The sequence below is a fragment of the Dermacentor silvarum genome, chromosome 2 (genome assembly GCF_013339745.2).
Source record: "Dermacentor silvarum isolate Dsil-2018 chromosome 2, BIME_Dsil_1.4, whole genome shotgun sequence".
Classification (NCBI taxonomy): Eukaryota; Metazoa; Arthropoda; class Arachnida; order Ixodida; family Ixodidae; genus Dermacentor; species Dermacentor silvarum.
Genome location: NC_051155.1, coordinates 79,478,786 through 79,497,535, shown reverse-complemented (window position 1 = coordinate 79,497,535; position 18,750 = coordinate 79,478,786). Strand labels below are relative to the sequence as shown.

Genomic DNA, 18,750 nt, shown 5'->3' with positions numbered 1-18,750 from the left:
AAGCGCACCATGCGTGTGCAGAGTGGCTCGTGTGCGTTGTTTTTCGAATGTACCAGCCGCAGTACGATACAGGCGTGTTCGTTTATTCAATATACCGGGTGTTTCAGCGAACACTTTCAAAAACTTTTTAAACGTTGTCTGTGGCAGCTAGCACAATTCTAGTTCATGAGATGGTCTACTCGAAGAGGCGGTCATTACTTGCACAAAAAAATGAAATGCATAATCGACGAGTTCACAAAAATTCACTAATTAAGTTCTTAACTATAATTACCGGATGGCCCATATTGCAATTTACAAATTCTAGCCTTGGAGTTCACAAGGTGCATCTATTTGTAACTAATTCTCAGGATGAGACCACTTTGGAGAATATAATTTGAGGAGATATGCATTGGCGTTCCAGTTCCTTTCGTGCTTCATAGTACAAAACGACGTTTTGTTAAGAAAGTAACTGAAACGCCGATGCATTTCTCCGCAAAGTTCGGGAATTATTATCTCGACACTGGTGTCATCCTGAGAACTCGTTCCAATTGGATCGGCCATGTGACCTCCACGGCTAAAATTTGGAAATTGCAATTTGAGCCATAGGGCAATTAGCTAAAATGTAATTAGCTAATTTTTGTGAATTAGTTGCTTATGCATTTCAATTTTTGTGCATGTGCGCCTCTTCGAGTAGAGCCGCTCTCATGAACTAGAATTTTGCTATCTGCCAAAGGCAACCTTTTAACATTTTTGAAAGTGTTCCCTAAACCACCCTGTATGTCGAGCACCCTATCACACGGTGACGTCAAAATGACGTGCACCAAATGACGTACGCACTGCCAACGCGTTGCTGGCCAGATGTTGTTGATCGGTCGTACATCGGCGGCTGGATGCGTTGTGGGGCCACGTTGCAATACCTGGCGATGTCGCCCTCGATACCACAGTCGTAGCACAAGGGCAGAGGAAGCTCGACGAAATGCCGCTCAAAGCCCTCAGCCGGCAGAGGTCGTCGAACAGGGTAGAGCACCTGAGTACGCAGAACAGGAGCTGTCCGCCTTTGTGCATCACGGCTGGAGTGAAAGCGTTGACCGTACCGCTGTTCTGACGGAAACGTCTCCGGATGTGGCCACGTCGTTCCAGCCGCATTGACGTCCGTGACACACACAGACGGCGCCAAAGTAGCGCATGGTGCTGTGGGCACGGAGTGATACACTGGGTACGTAGGCGGCGGTTGAACTGTGTTGCACACTAGGTCATTGTGTTGGCGCAGTTGTTCGCGGACTATTTGCCGGATAGTAGAGGCAAGGTTGGTGGACGGACTCGTATCGACGCTGGCTACTGCAGTTCTCCCGTTTGCCAGTCGTCCAAATTTGGGCGCAATCCGACGTGTCTTCAACATCTCAAATGTACGGCAGTGACGCAACACATCTGAGATGGACGTGAGGTCTTCTCTCCCTATCAGAAAATTGTAGACGTCTTCTTCCTTTCATAAGATGTCTGACTCGGTCGTTCTCAGACATCCGCAGGTTTATGATTTTGCACAACTTGAGTACTTCTTCTATATAGGTAGTGCATGTCTCTGTTGCAGTTTGAGCTCTGGGCAAGTGTTCTCTCCGCGCGTTTCTTTTTGGCATCAATGTCGCCAAAACATTTCCTTATTTCCTCAACAAAGAGTTCCCATGTTGTTAAGGACTCTTCGTGGTTCTCTAACCCCATCAGTGCGGTTTCTCTCAAAAATAGGACGACGTTGTCAAGCTTCGTGACCGAGTTCCAGAGGTTATATCGGCTCACTCAATTGTAGTGCGTAAGCCACTCGTCCAAGTCTTCTCCCGCTCTTCCCGCGAACGAGCGTGGTTCGATGTAATGGTGTGCAGGAGCAGCTGGCGTTGACCTTTGGGCGGTTGCCACTGGCTCCGGGTCTGATCCTCCGTTCTGTGGCATGATGACTGTTGTCGGCGAGAGACCGGCTAGACGGCGGCTCCGGCGAAGTTCAAGCGGTTGCGACTCCGTAGTACGGCCGACGTCGTGTACCCAGCTCCTCCACCACCCTGTTACGGGTAACTCTCCGTGAAGAGCGGGATTATTGGGACGCAACCGCCGGTGTTGAGTGCCAGCCGAGGTTCCGCTATCGCTAAGCAAACCCCTTCTTCGTCTGTGACGAAGAAATGTGACGTTGGTCACCTTTGAGGTGTCGTTCCGCTTGTTATGTGCGCTCACCGTTTCGTAGGATGTAAACCAGTCCTGCACGTCTGTGTCATCTGCACCGCTGAAGACCTGCGCATTACGCTGTCGATGAACCCCGGTGCAGATGACAAACAGGGGCGAAGGTGCCGGCGGGTCTGTGTTGTTATGGACGGAAGCACTCGGGGGTTCGAAGCTCCAGCATGCAAACAAGGTGGGGACGTTAACTACCTCCAATATTTGATAAGAGGTTTATAGGCGGTGCGCTACTTCGGTCCAAGGACGCTACGAGTGTGAACGGCGAGACACCGAGAGGCACCGTCTCGAAAGGCACCAGCGACCAGATGTGCGAGGCGAGCGAGCCAAGCGTTAGCGATGCGGCTGGACCATGATGATGATGATAATATCCTTTAATCATGGCACGTGCCCACTGTGGGGGATTGGCCAAGAATTTGGCACCTGAAGTTTTAGTACTGTTTCTAGACACTATATTTAGTGTGCAATTTAGTAATCAAAACACACCTTCTTTTTCCTAAACAGTACAATTTAAAATCGTAAAGCTATGTACCAAGGCGGGTTTTCTTCTTCGCGGGTCTTCTTCTTCACATAGGAAACAGTCAATACCGCAGTATTTAGATTCCTATGTCCAATTCTTTTTTCGGCGCTCATGAAGGAAATCCACAAAATGCGAAAAAGCGCAAGTGACTTGGTTATGCGCATCAGTATTGCAATGGTCTAAATAACGCCATGTTTGAACGGATGGCGATTTAATCGTACTACGCTTGTACTGAGAAAGTTGTAGGGCCAATATATCAGTTTTTTCAACTGTTTGTCGCGACAATAATACTGACGCCTGTTGCTTTGGGCAATGAAACCTGGAAGCAAACGCCCACGTCAGTGTCCTGTCCCTTTCTCAGCATTAGTGTGATGGATTTAGCAATGGCACATATACAAACAATGCTATAGCGCTCGTATAGAGCGTAGTGGCGTTGCAATTTTTCATATAACGTGGAATTTGATTCTAACGGCAAAAACATATTTGCGCAAAATACATGAGACTAGACACTGCGGAATTGGACGTTTCCTGGAAAATTGTGCAACGTCCTCGAGGAACCTATTATATGATTTTATAAATTGTGTAGCTCCGTTTAAACTCGTGCAACTAAAAGTATAACATAGTTACTTCCTCAGTACAGTGGCCAGCAACACAATTTCTCGCGTACTCCTTTACCGCACCTGTCTAATGTGAAGTTATTACAGAACCCGAAATGATGTGAACAAACGACAAGAGAGAAAGGAGCATTTTATCCCACCATAACTATGAACCAATTAGTCCAGCAACAAACATTTTTTACCTTAGCCAAAGCAAGCTAAGACACCCTGTATACACCAATAAACAGTTCGCGAATGTGTAAATATCTCCACCTTCGTCCGCGTGCCAACCAAATCGCGGTGCTTGCTGCATGTATCGCCATTACGTCCCTATACAGGATGTACCAGGTAGCGCTGGCCAAGAGAAAGATAATTTAAATTGTCGCAGTTTCACCTGAAAGGTGAACCATCAATTGCGATAGCAAATTTGAAGAGAGCTATACGGAGTAATGATATTAGCTTTATCAGCTGTATAAACTTGGACATGCAGCAGCACCGGCAACACGCAGAACTGTTGTCCACGCCATCGGCGTTTTGCCCGCGTTCGCTCAAAATGCGTGCGGCGTTGGTGACTGTTGCCGGAGCCTCTGATATAAATAGGCACTTGGTGCCGCAGCTAAACCTCGCCTCCCTTCCCTCCCCCTCCCCCCCACGGCCTTTCGTGCGTCGGAAGAAGGCACGTTTGCTCTACATATATGGTGATTATAGAGGAGGAAAGAGACGCCTACTATTGCAGCCCTTAAGGGAGCACAAAGCAGAACGCGCGTTTGTTCTCCGCCGTGCGTTCACTCCCCGTGAAAGCGCGCGTCCCTCGCGCCCTTTCACTCGCACTTACAGCGTTCGGCGCGCGGCGACGATTTCATCTCCATTGACGTCATACGGAACCTCACGGCGACGGCGACGCCGACGGCAGAAATCTGCTTTTGAGTGTCCATATAATTGCTATCGCAATAAAACACAGTGCACTTTAAGGCCTACGGTTATGAGTTGTCGGAGCGCTGGTAACCAACAGCCCATTCCCGCAGTTTCTTCCACTGAGGCGCGAATGCACTGCAGCACAGTACGAACTGTTCCAGGGTCTCCCCTTTCTGGTAGTGCTTGCATGTGCTCGAGTTCGCGAGGCTAAGGAGTTGCATGTCCTCTTTTGTCCATGCAAACACACCCAACACGCAATGCTATCAACCCTGTGCCATTTTTCCTTGAAATGTTCCGACCAGCTACTATCTGCGCGCTATCGCCGGTGCACTGTGTAAAGTTGCGCTATTCGCCGCTTAGGAAGCAGGCAGGTGATAGCTGGAGGGCGCCTGCTGCGCATTGGCGGAAGGTGTGCTGCCGACAAAATTGTTGTCGGGGTCTTGAGATATACGGCAATCGGTCTCCTCAGCACGAGTGGTGTGAGCTTGCCGTCTATCCCACGCAAGATGAGTATGCCGCGGCACTTTTTCGCCCCGCATGCGGCTGAACACCGCGCACGAATTCTTTTAGTATGTCTATGTTTACAAGCTCATACGGTCGATAAAACTACTATCTCTACAAGCTACTTCTAAAACACCACACGTCTATCTGCGCGCTATTTGTGGGTTGGGGTGCGTTGCTAAGGTTATAAGGCGAACCGCATGTCTTCGCTTCTCTGGAGGGTGACGACTGATGGCTGGCGGCCGCCTGCAGTTGTCGGCAGGTGTAACCACTATTTGTGCGTCGATATTTTGGACGGGGTCTTGAGATATACGGCAATGGTCCCCTCAGCACGAGTGTGGTGAGCTTGCCGTCTATGCCAAGCAAGATGAGTACGCCGTGGCCCTTTTTCGCCCCGCATGCGGTTGAACACCGCGCACGAATTGCACCGCACCGCACGTTTCCGTGGCGCTGTGACGCCTCCTAACCTCGCCTGTGGACTTCACCTGGCGCGTCGCTCTTTGATGTTCGATACGCTAAAGGGGTGGAATGACTGCCGCATTGACACATTGCCTTCGCGCGTCTCGGTGTCATCGGTGAAGGTTTTCTCTTAAGAAGCAGCCTGTGTGGACTACTTTAGTGTGCAATGAGACTTTGGCTGTTTTTCCCAGTGGCCTATGGTGTGCCATGTGCATCGAGAGCTGGTGTCGGCATGACCAGGGCTCGCAAGGGCACTAGGGGCACATATGTTTTGCAATAGCATTTATATGGACACTCCAAGCGCATTTCTGCGATCGTAGCCGTCGAGGTTTCATATAAAGCCCAAGGGAGATGAAATCGTTGAGTGAAAGTGAAAGGCTTGCAAGGGTTCGTCCGATCGACCGCGTGCGCCCACCGGGCTGCAGGGCTACGGGGGAGAGGGTAGGCAGAGTGGAGGCCCAGTACTATACGCCGAGCCTTTCCGCCCGGGCAGCTCTCTTGAACGCCATCTGCGGCAGGAACGAAGTCCGCTTTGCGCTGTGTTTTCGTGGCTTTTAGTTTGCGTTAATGCGAGTGGCAGATGAAGGTTAATTGGCTCCCTGCTGCTGCCGCGCTTACTCACTACAGCCTTTTGACAGCGAGTTTCCGCGGTCATCGGGTGAGACGCGTTCACGTTTGCTTGTACGCTAGTGAAACCAGGCTTGTTAATTTATTTAGTATGCCTATATTTACAAGCGCATATATAGCCGATAAAGCTACTATCCTTAGTGCGCCTAGCAGCCCAAAAGTTGGCTAATGTTAGAAGATAACACAGGTAACACAAAGCAGCTTCAATTACAACTTTCTCATTTTTACTCACTCAAACAAACGAACAAACGGCATTCAAACATCACAGATTGTGATGTTTTATAAAGGTTAGAATGACTTAGCCGAGCACGCACTCCCTCACCGTCTCACCTAAAGACTTACCGACAACATTCAACACCTCACTCTCGTTCGTGAAAGTGAGGGGGAGTACTCCCTCAGAAGGGGCGCCCCCACAAGGGTGCCCATGTCCGCTTATAAAAGCGTGTTTGTGAACTGTCCTACAACAGATCTTAACGACAGGTTGTGAACGACACATTTTTAACGACACAGTGTGAAGAATCTGGCAACGAGTTTTTATTTTATTCCCTCCGTATGACAACCTCCAGCACCTCACGCGTAATGGACAAATTACCGAAAACTCGAAACGAATTTCACACTTTTATTTCTTTCCCAGTTATCACGTTCTTTATGGGAAACATTGAAGAAGCACTTAGATGTGGGAAGTTCTTTCCACTCTTGGTTCAGATATTGTTAAAACGACATTTGACAGGATTTACGCAGCGTTTGACGTCCCCTCTTTGCCGTTGAAGCGCTCAACAATATGCACCTCATCAATGAAATCACCGCGAACAATTAGTTTTCTTGCTGTCTTGTTTTGTAATAAATATTTTTGATTAGTTTTGTTTTGACCGTGATTGGTCTTCAGCAACGCATGCGTAAAGAATGGTAATCCGGAACCCAGTGGCTCTCAAAAGCACTCCCTTTCCGTGAACGTACTGGACACTGCGAAGAGCTCGCGTCTTTCTGACGTTTTTTATTGAAGAAATTCTGTGCAATTCTTTGAAATGCCCTGAATGTACAGCAAAGTTGTCCTATTAAGATGCGCGACACTGCCTTTGTTTCGCAGAGAACTAATAACCGCGGGATAGCAGCCTGGCACTGCATCACCCCTGGGCTGACCGGCGAGACGTGGGGAGATGTCCTCTGCCTGGAGGAGCTGACTCGGCCACTGGCCGTGTTGGTGCCCATGGCCCTGTTGGTGTCCACGGCCGTGTTGATGCATGCGCCTGATGTCGCCTCTGCCCAGGATGGCCGCGCAAGGAAGCCACCGCGTCCACCCTAGCTCCAAGGACGAAGCCGGCCGGTCGACGGGCACGAAAGCCCCAGTGGAGAGCGCACTGGGATAAGTGGCTACGGGGCTCGCGGAGGCTAGTGAGCGCCACGCAAGCCGTTCCCCCCGAGAGGGGCCACCGGCGACGGCTTGTTAACGCTTCTTCGGCGCATCAACATAATGGATACAGAACGCCGAGGATTCCACCATGCATCAGCAGGGTCTCCGGCACGCAGTCATCAGTGCCTACAGTGCCTCAATCTCGCCCGTCGATAGCGAGGACCTATCGGGCTGGGGTCTTCCTCCACTTGTTGTTTTGGCGGAGTATTTATGCGTTATTTATGCGACGGATTCCTGTAGCGACTATCGTTCGCGTCTATTTCGTAATGCAGCTTATTTAAGCGTACATATTTATTTCGTTCACTATATATCTATCAATTTATGCGTTATTGTATCCGTTAATAGTTCTGCGTTATAATTTATTGCTTTGAAGGAGTGCTCGTAGGTTTGCCTACATTTCATTTAAGGTAGCGACCTTCCAAACAACCATCAACGCAAGCCAGACGTTGTCTCGAAAGAACCTTTCTGTAGGTTTATCATATGGGAGCGCACACACTATGAACTGCAGTCAATTCGACACGAGGCTATTGCATTGCTTTTTGCCTCTTGTGATGATCGTTCGCGTCTACTTTACGGTGTACAGTATTTGCCCATCTGCATTTATGTCGTCCTATATATACAATTCCATTTAAGGGTTAATATTCTTTTTTCATGCCTTTTATTTATGCGTTATAATTGCGAAGAGATCTGGAAGGTTTGCTTACTGGGGACACCTGTTGCTTTAGTTGGCGACCTTCCAAACAAATATCAACAAAAGTGAAACGATGTTATACAGAGAGCCCTGGTGTAGGTTTATTGTGTGTCAGTGAAACGCAAAATCTCGTCTCTGATGAATTCATGCGCATTTCTGCGAACCTAACTTTATTGAAGTTTTTGTGGACAACTGTGACCATTCTATGTGAAACAGTTTTTGTGCAGAGAACTAGAAATCCACTTCAGCACACCTCATTTCACATTCGGTACAGATCTTTGCGTGATGAGAAAATTACTTCTTCTTGGAAGGGCGAGGCTTTCGCGAAACAATGCTGCTGTGGTTTGCTGTATTATCCGGTCATTTTTATATCGAAGCAGATATATAGCCTCTCTGCCGTAGGATATAGAACTGGAAAAGAAAGTGAATGATTCAACGGTACTCGTTGGACACTTTCTAGGCTTAGTTGATCTGTTAATAAAATATTTACCAGAGAATACGATGTGTTTGGTTCTCCTTATTTTTATCCATTGCAATGTGACATGTCGCGTCAATATTTGTTTATGCAATATTTGCTTATCTTTCTGCGATGCGCCGCTTGTCTTTCTGCTCTACACCGCCCACATGCTGTGCCCATAATTGAAAGGGTAAAATTTAGGCCACCGCTAGTTAGAATGGAAGTAAAATTAGTGTGTCTAGAGTGAGTACGACGTCTATTTGTTTCGTTCCCTTGTATGACTTAGTGCTTTAGTTCATTCCTTACATGTACAGTAAAAACAGACACTTTCATAGGTTCTTTCGTGTACCCTTCTTCATCGCACTCTCAATTATACGAAAAAGACTGCGCTCGAAGTGTTGCCCATATAAACCAATAAATACAGCGTTGTTTTTAGATTATTCTAAAGTGCATGATCGTGTTTCAAGGACGTTATTATTGCGTTATTGAATTATTGCTTATATCACTACACGTGCATTAATCCATTAGGTCATTCTTACTTTACAATATTCAATAAAATGTAAGGCAACGTTTGGAGGCTTGCTGTCTAGGGCTTGCGGTTTTCGCATTCTCATTGCGTTATTTTAGGTAAACACTGCTTTAATATGATGATGATGATCATAGCCAATGACAGATACCCTCTATCGGGAATATCCTAACGAGCGCGTGGCACAATAATCACAAAACAATAGGTCTGAGTTTATCAAACGCGTCCGCTATTTGAACTCGCAAAAACTGTTATGCTGTAGCGACGTTGAGTCAGAGGATGACAACTGCGACTCAAGTTGCGACACAAGAAACACTCAAGCACAACAACAGCGGCGAGTACAGGTGGCGATCGTTGAAATCTGATCTGGGGATCAGACAGGTCGCCTATTTCTGCATGACTTGATATACCTTCCAGCTTAATCGCTTAGGTTCCATAATGCATACCCGTATTCGCTTGGAGCACGCAGTCTGGTTATACACGTTTCAGCGACAACATAGGCAACACACACAACCAGGGATAATCTACGAGAAACGTGTGTCTCTGAAAGACTCGTCTAGCACAGACTGACAAGCGTTAACCAGTGAAAAGCGGTCACGGCAAAAAGTACACGTGTTAATATCATACAAACAATGCCCGATTATCCCCCAAATATAAAATCTTATAGTTACGGCGCTTAGCCGTTCCCCGTTTATTCGCGGTTCCCCCTTCGCGAAACACCACTCTTGTAAGAGGATTCTCACGAAAGAGTATGGTGTAAAGCACAGAAAATTCCTCTTCCGGACGGCTGTTCGTTGTGATGATTTTAACGCGACAGCGTTAATGGCCCCGTGTCCAAGAAAATCCGGCGTCGGTCTCGGCGTCGGCTTCAGCGTGGGCGCCGCCTTCCCTGGCCGAAAAATTCATCTCCAACCACGCAGACTCTGAGAATATATTTAGGTATATATATATATATATATATATATATATATATATATATATACCACGTCTTGCTATATGACGTGCGGTATATGCGGGTTATATACTGCCACACCGTTCTATCGACGATGATGATGATGATGATATCCTCAGCACATGGCTCGTACCCACTTCGGGGGATTGGCCAAAAATTGAGCATCTGAACTTTTAGATATGCATTCTGAAACTACAGATAATGTGCAATTTACTAATCAGAACAACAGACAGATTAATTTTTCTGAACTGCATAATTTATAATACTAATGCCATGAATTAAAACTGAAATATCTCTCAGAGAATTGTAAAAGTGGGAATTTAAAATTTTATTCGTTTTGTTGATTGAATGAAACCACAAACGGCATCAAATACGTCCCTGTGGCTAAAGCCCAATACCGAGGCACCGAAAGTGAGTACTGATTCTGATGTTAAATTTAACCCTAATTTAGCAAGCGGTACTTCAAGAAGTCTTTTTCTTTGTAATTTATACCGACGACATAATAAAAAATAGTGTTCTACGGTTTCTATTTCTAGGCAGAATTGGTGCAGCGGCGATATCGCCAGACCAGCCCTGTGTAAATATAAATTTAATGGTGGGACACGGCAACGTAATTTTGTAAGAATGACTTGCGATTGTCTTGATGGACACCAATGAATTTTCCACGGAAATTTTAGGTGCTGAAATTCAGTCCATGATGTTATTGTTTCCGTGATATTTCTACGAATTGTATATTTCCGATATCTGATCGCTGTTATTTGTGCCACCACTGGAAGGACCGATAGTATCGGTCCATTCAGGGATGCTCTCGCTAATGAATCGGCCATTTCATTTAAATGTAATCCGCAGTGTCCTGGTACCCATAATAATTTTATAAGATTCAGCTGGGGGGGGGGGGGGGGAACTAATGTTAGAAACGTCTTTAGACCCGGTGAATTTGTTGAAGCTGTAAGCCCAGTACAGACAGAAAGGGAATCTGTTAGAATTAACGCGCTGGATTCATTTCAAGGCAGTTTCCGCAAAGCTAGAATCATTGCTAAGAGCTCAGCTTCAAATACGGGACTGAAATCTGGTGGTCTGAAGGAGAATGACCAGCCAAGCGAAAGCGAGAAAATGCCTACGCCCGCCTTTTCGTCATTCACGGAAGCGTCAGTGGCTATTAGGTTAATTGTGTGTACGTGTGCAAGGTAATCTTGGAACATATTATTTAATAACCGGACTGAATGAAACTTAGGGTTCTGTGGGAAAATTTCATCTCATTCAATCTTTAAATTCTTATTTGAATCATATGATGGAATAACGTCTCGAATTTTTACATTCAAACTGTCTAATTGCTTTTGTACAAAAATAATCTGTGGGGTGTGAAAACGTGGCCAATGAGCAAGAAAGAAGGAGTTTGGATCTTTTATAAATACATATTCAGATCGTCTAATTGGAGAACTGTAAAATTTGAGAAATGTTTGTATCGTTAAGATGCGGAATCTGCAGGGCAATATTGGTAGGCGCGCTTCCTGATAAATAACATTCTTTGCTACAAACGTAGGGGTGTCCCAGGCACAGGCGCAGTGCTTCACGCTCCAATAGAACCAGAGATTTAGTTTTATAAGCAGGGCTTCCCGAGAACAATACACAGCCGAATTCCAATATTGGACGTTCTATCACTAATGCTGCTTCTACTTTGTCTTACATTCTTGACAAAGCCGCTCTTCTACCAGAAAGCCCACCTTCGTGCATAGCGTTCGGCGCCAGCGTTTCCCGGTAACCACTAAGGTTGCATAATCTGCAGCTGCAGCTGCAGTCGCGCTCCACTCTTGAAAGCGAAGCTTAATCCAAATTTTTGTAGATATGCATGTTTAGGCGAATACGCTGCGCGCGCAATTGAGAGATGAACCGAAAAAGAGGAAGTAGCCGCTGGCGGCGTTCCAGCGCGTTGCCACGCGAACGTGCTCGAACGCGAGGGGTCTCTCTCTCTCGTTCTGGACGGAACACCGAGAGGACAGCGGAGGCAACATGGCAGCTCCGTGCCAGCCGTGGCAGCCCTCGACCGTCTTCCTAGCAGGCAGCGTCAATGGTAGTGTGCTGGCTTCCGTGGTTCTCGGTGGCCAGATACTGCAGGGTGACGCCTGGGCTTGGCTCAAGGCGGTCCCGTTCCAGCACTGCTGCCGGCTGTCTCGCGGTTTCTCTGTACCAGGCAGCGCAGGCCCTGTAGCATGTCATCGTCGACCGCAAGTGGCTCTGGTTCATCAGAGCTGCATCGGTGACAGGTGTTGTGAGTCAAATTTTATATCAATAGAAACGGAGATACACGGTCAACTATTCAGTTAGACTGGTAGAATAGGCTGGACACCTGGCAGATCAGCTCCGTGGACGCCCGCAAGGTAGAGGACGATTCATGCAGGAAAAAAATTGTTTTCCACCCAAATTAGCGCACGAAAATACAAAGGAAGCCCTTAGGGGTACCTGTAATCCTGAATCTATTTTCATTTTTATCAATGTTCCTCCATGCTGGGTTATGAGTTGTTAAACACACCGTACTTCCTATGGTTGTGAGAGCTCGCTTATACGGCTTCGCTGTGATTGATGTATCATTTGTCATATTGCAACATATCCGTGACGCAATACTTGTTTTCACGTCGTGTTTTACCGTCTTAAGCTTACAGGTCAGCTATTAGTTTGTGCGGCTCAGGGGATAAAGAACAGCGAACAACGCAGACAGCAACGCTGCCAGCAGCACTTTTAAGATGACGTGAACAAGTTTTACTGCGAGAGCAATTATATGGACCCTCCAAAACGGATCTCTGCCGTCGGCGTCGCCGTCGCCGTGAGGTTACGTATGACGTCAACGTCGATGAAATCGTCGCTGCGCTCCGGACGCTGTATGTGCGAGTGAAAGGGGGCGAAGGACGCGCGTTTTCACGGTGAGTGAAAGCACGTCGCAGAGCAAACGCACGTTCTGCGCCGTGCTCTCTGAAGGGATGCAGAATTAAGCGTCTCTTTCCTTCTTTACAATCACCATATATAGAGAGCGAACGGAACTTCTTCCATCGCGCGAAAGCCCGTGGGGGGACGGGAGGGAGGGAGCAGAGGCGACGTTTAGCTGCGGCACCAAATTATATAAAACGTATTTATATAAAAACGTTGCGAGGCGAGAAGGCGCTATAGACTTCCGACGCTGCTCGATGAGTGCCCCGTTTTGATCTCGTCGAAAACCTCCGAGCCGCCCCCAGAGGCACCGGCAACAGTCACTACCGCGGCGTGCGTTCGGTGCGAACGCGGGCAAAACGGCGACAGCGTCGACAATAGTACGGCGAGTTGCTGGTGCGGCAGCATGTCCAAGTTTATACAGCAAACAAAACTACTATCCTTAGTCCGTAAAGCTCTCTATTTATTTGCTATCGCAACTGATGCTTCACCTTTCGGGTGAAACTACGACATTTTTTACTGGTAAGGTTATAAAATTTTGAATCAATGCGTCGGAGCCTTCAACCATACGCTACAGTGTGGGAGACAATGTGACTGCATATTTGTCGCTTTCTCTGGCCTCAATTCCGCATCGCGACCGGCCAGTGCTTGCTCTGTAGCCGCTACTAGCCAATGCTGAAGGGCGATAGAAAAAAAATTGGAGGACGCTTAAGCTCTGCCTTTAATTGTGGAACGCGATAGCATTGAAAGATCCCTGGCTGCTTATCAGGCGTTTTTCTCGTATATTCAAATTACCACCCGACGCCATCACGTCTTTAGTTGTGGTTAAGTCGTACTTCACGATTTTTCTGACGGGTTTTGCTTTGTGAAATTCAATTTTGTGCACTAACGCCTTCCGCCACGCGGACGTCCAGCGTGGTTGGGGTGGTTCGGTATGATTATTTCCGCTAACAACGCCGGCGAGCTCGCGCCCACGAGGGGTATAACGGCCTTCCGTTATACCGTCATCCGTCTTCACACCTCGAGTAAGGCTCAACTGACGGGAAACCAACACGCGCATGCAGCCAAACCACCTCGCATATAGAACCAAAGTGAATGCTGATAGTTTTTTTCTACAGGCGGACACGATCCTGGGGAACCTAGCCCTAATCTGCTTCGCTCTATAAACAGGTGGTGTCGACCATGTAGGGTTTTCTGCTGAAAATGCTGAAGGGACATCTGGCACTAGTATTCTTCAGTTACCGTGGGTACAATGGGTGTAGTTCACGGATTTGTACAATGCATCATGATTGTGGCTTCGAATTTCAATTGGGGCTATCGATAAGGCTTTATCTTTCCAAGTGACGAACCATAATTTTCGAACGGATGAAACCGACTTTTTGCGCATAGACAAGATCAGCGTAAGCATTGCGAATTACTGCACTTACAATGCAATTTTTTTCACAATAGTCACAAAGTCGTTTAAAGCAAAGACACAATTTAGTTAAATCTACGCATTGTCATTGTCATGATGGCTACACTACCTCACTTGCAGCTGCCGTAGGCACTAGCGCCAGATATCGTTCAATGTAATTTTTGCAGCAAGCTCTATCGTATCTTCTCACCGGCGACGGCTCCCATTAGCAGCAGCATCAAAACACATGTGCTAAGGGTCGTCCTTTGCAATGGGTGCCTGCTGGCTGTCACAGTACGGTCAAAGAAGTGCTGTGCAAGTTTTATTTTTTTTTTTTTACTACCTGGCGTGAAACGTTCCGACAACTCGACAATTTTCCCTGGGTCAGTGACAATTTTCACTGACCCTCATACTCGTTACGTTACAGCAGCAGTGCCCGGAGGCGGTCACCTGGAGGGCTCCTCCGTCTTCGGGAAGCTGTCAGGCGTGTTGCGCCTTCAGCCACCCCGTGGAAACGCCGTCGACCAGATTACGGGTAAGATGCATGTCTTCCCCCGAAGTTAGCTTGGTCAGGACTCCCAGTAAGAAACAGGTTCCCTTGAAACATACCAATAAATCTAAGCTATATATGAATCAGAAAGAAGGGAAGGCCCACGTTGCACAGCAAAGAAATCAATTTCGACGTTGCGCCCGGGGTCCAGCGTTCATCACACTTGATCGAGGCCGGACCATGGCCGAAACGTCGAAATTAACTGTTCTTGCTTTTCTATGTGCGGTTGCAGTTCTTTGATTATATTAAACACCAGTTTCGATAATATAGTTCCTTCACACACACACACACACACACAGTATATATATATATATATATATGAAGCCAGTATATATATATAAGCCAGCAAACAGTGACACTAAGGACAACATAGGGGGAATTACTTGTAGTTACTAATTGAAATAATGAAATGATAAATTAATGAAAATGAAAAGGGATGAAAAAACAACTGGCCACAGGTGGGGAACGAACCCACGTCTTCGCATTACGCGTGCGATGCTCTCACGATTGAGCTACCGCGGCGCCGTCTTCCCATCCACTTTCTGGGGTATTTATGTCTTACAACTAGAATTAACCCTGGGAGTATTAGCCAACGCCATCACTCACAAACCTAACACTCCTAGGGTTAATTCTAGTTGTACGACATAAGTACCCCAGAAAGTGGATAGGAAAACGGCGCCCAGGGGCCGTATTCTGTAACGCTTCAGTTTTCGAAGAAATCGGTTTGCGTGCAGCGATTGGTCGCCGCCTGGGTCACGCCATCGCCTGAGGGCGCGAACGCATTTTTTGATGACGTCACGCAGATGTTATCACGTGGAAACTGAATTTGTCGTCTGCTACGAAGTGAAGCCGCGCGCGCTGCTTCGGTCTTACCCGAAGCGCGGTGTGCCGTGTGCAGAGCCTGTGCGTGCCGTGTGCACGGGCGATAACGCGTCACTCGGAGCAAAATGACGGCGTGTGCGGTGCCTGTGGCAAGGTCGATCCACATAGGTCCCGAAGCTTCGGGCGAAAAGCAGTTCAGAACGAATTGTCACCGACATCTGCAAGGGTGGTTATGGGAGCAGCGATTGAAGAGCGACCATGTTTGGAGGCAACAAACATTGCGAAAGAAAAAAAGAGTTTTTTTAATTAAAACGATGCACAGTTAGATTCATTCAACAAAAATAAAATGCCTAATCAATTTTATGTACGCATGGCGAGAAAAGAGCAACTCGTATGGTAAATATACCATTTCGGATGGTATAACACGGCCGGATAAGCCAAAATTGAACACAGGTAGATAAGCTACGTTGTTGGAAATTTCGACAACCGTGTGGGGTAGGGTCACATTGTGTGCCGAGGCAACGTCAGTAATAGGGGATGCAACGTAATCCCCGTCAGCGACAGCAGGAGATGGCGTCGAAAGAACATAAGTAGTGGATTGAGGCGGTAATCGCACGTACTCTGAAGAACACAGTTGCGTAGGTTTAGCAGGAAGAGTCTCTGGAGCAGAAGGGAGTTCAAGTTGCAGGACACCGGTGCCGCAGTCGACGAGGGCTGAATGTGTCGACAAAAAGTCAATGCCCAAGATCACGTCGTATGGGCATTGCTCGAGCACAAGAAAGTGAGCGCTCGTCGTATGGCCTGATATAGTAACGCGGGCAGTACACGTTCCAACAACAGTAGGTGTGCTTCCATCGGCAACTCTCGCTGTACGTAGCACGGCGAGTGTCAGGACTTTTTTCAGCTTCTCACGAAGACTAGAGCTCACCACCGAGATCTGTGCACCAGTGTCGATAAGGGCCGTAACACTAACACCGTCGAGTTCGACTTAGAGCTAATTAGAGCGGGTAGGAACTGTAAGACGAGGATTTCGAGGCCAGGACGAGAATGCAGCGTCACCACCGGGCGCTGCACTCGTTAGTTTTCCGATGCGTAGCGTCCAGAGTTGGCAGGCGACGGGAAACGGCGGGCTTGCGGCGAAGGGAATCGGGGGGCTTGTGGCGTGCGAGATCGGCGATCGCGCGGCGATGGTGACCTGCTGTACATGTTGGTGCGAGTGTCGACGTCGGGCGTGTCAGTCGATGGAGAGCGCGAGGATGTTGTACGGGAGTAGCCTTCAGGACGAGGGTTCCGGGGGCTCCAGCCAGTCGGTGACGTGTGACGGCTCCAGCAGTGTCGCGCAATATGCCCAACTCGAGAGCACGCGAAACATATTGGGCGATCATCCGGCGTCCTCCACTCAGCGGGATTGCGGTATCGCGAGTAAAAGGGCTGGTTCCGCGGCGCGACTGGTGGACCTGGTGGTGTGACTGGTGCGACTGGTGGCACGCGAACAGCTCACACAGAGGAGAGTCCCAAATTCGTGATCTCCTGTTGAACCACGGCCTGAATAAATGAAACCATAGGCAGGTTGGCAGTCGAGACATCGGGCACGATAGGGGCTGGTGACATTGCTTCTAGTTCCCGACGAAAGATCTGTGTCAAAGTGTTCGAAACCGGCGATTGTAACGGAGGTAGTGGTTGCTGACAGGATGGCGATGCGGCAGTATGGGTAGCGTGGTGAATTGCTGGGCGATATGGCGGGATTTAGCTTGTTCGAATCGCCGACACTCTGTCACAATAGCATCCACGGAGGCGCAGTTCCTGAATAATAACAGGTTGAATGCGTCATCGCCGATTCCTTTGAGTATGTGTCCGATCTTGTCCGCTTCGGACATGTTACCGTCAACTTTACGGCAAAGCGCTAGAATATCCTGAATATACGAAATGTATGATTCAGTAGATGACTGCGCACGGGAGCCAAGTTCTTTTTTAGCGGCTAGTTGACGACCCAAGGGCTTGCCGAACAAGTCATTCAGTTTTTCTTGGCAAACGTTCCAGCTAGTCAGATCGTGTTCATGCGTCTCGTACCAGACGCGCGCGGTTCCTTTCAGAGAAAATATCACATTGGCCAGCAGAAGCGTATCGTCCCATTTGTTCTCTTTGCTGACACCCTCATAGCATGAAATCCAGTCCTCGACGTCCACGTTATCTGTGCCAGAGAAGGTGCCCGGATCTTGCGGAAGCAGTACTGCACCCAGGATCTTTGCCAGAGGGGGGGGGTTGACAGTTTGCCAATACCATGTAAACAGCACTAATTTCGATTTCTTCACTGGAAAATGTCAAAAAATTCTCCTTTTGCGAGTGTGCACACCATTGCGCGTCTTACATCTTAGTTGCAGTACTCAAATGCGTAAGGAAAGAAAAGGGGTTAAACAAAAGAGGGGTTAAGTCGGCCTCAGGGGGGTGTTACAACCCGCGAATGCCCCCCCCCCCCCCCCCCCCCCCGTCGGTGCGCCACCGTGCGGAAGCAATAAGATGACAGACGGCGGGGACGGCTGCTGCACGGTAGGTTCCGGTGCGGTGCGTGCTTCGGTGGCCATCACCGAGGTAACAATGCGGCGACCACTTCGGAGTTCCGTGCTTGGGTGACGGGGATGAACAGGCAGCGTACCCCGCACCTCCACCAGAAAATGTTGCGCAAAAACGTATATTTACAAATATTTACAAAATAGGCGAGTAGCACAGGCGTAGCAGCAACCAGCCAAGATGGCGAGGAGCAACACCTCTACCTCCTCTTCTTCGGTGCCGGCCTAATGCTGACCTCTGCTTCAGTGCCGGCCTTCTTCTTCTGTCTCGCGTCAATAACGTCAGTATAACGGCGCAGCTAGCGCTGAAAATGATAACTTTGCGCGCTGTCAACGGCATTTCTCGGTCGAACCTCTAGGTTCATTTGAAGTGGTATGTAGTTAGACTTTCCGCTTTTTTTTTTGTCAAGAATGGCCGTATCGCCGTCTTATTACGGGTGAGCATTATCTCTATCTGTGCTGAAGGAGCGAAGGAGGGCTAGTTGGCTACGAGTATTCTGTATGTATCTTGCTGTGTCCCGCTTAAATTCGCGCCGTAAAACCTCGTTTCATATAACCTCTATATGTGCATGCGAGTACTGACATAGTTCTGGTTGCCTGAGTCAATGTTAAAGTAAGAAATATCTTGAGGAATCATTCCGTGTC

The 18,750-nt window shown here is 48.0% G+C and overlaps 1 long non-coding RNA gene across 1 annotated transcript in view; it reads left to right on the top strand.

Moving 5' to 3' along the window:
* The window catches only part of LOC125943068 (uncharacterized), a 216,870-nt gene that overhangs the window by 52,189 nt on the left and 145,931 nt on the right, over positions 1 to 18,750 (top strand). Inside the window, exon 2 of the long non-coding RNA XR_007465528.1 lies at positions 14,594 to 14,701. This is a non-coding gene — a long non-coding RNA (uncharacterized LOC125943068). The remainder of the gene's footprint in view (positions 1 to 14,593; positions 14,702 to 18,750) is intronic.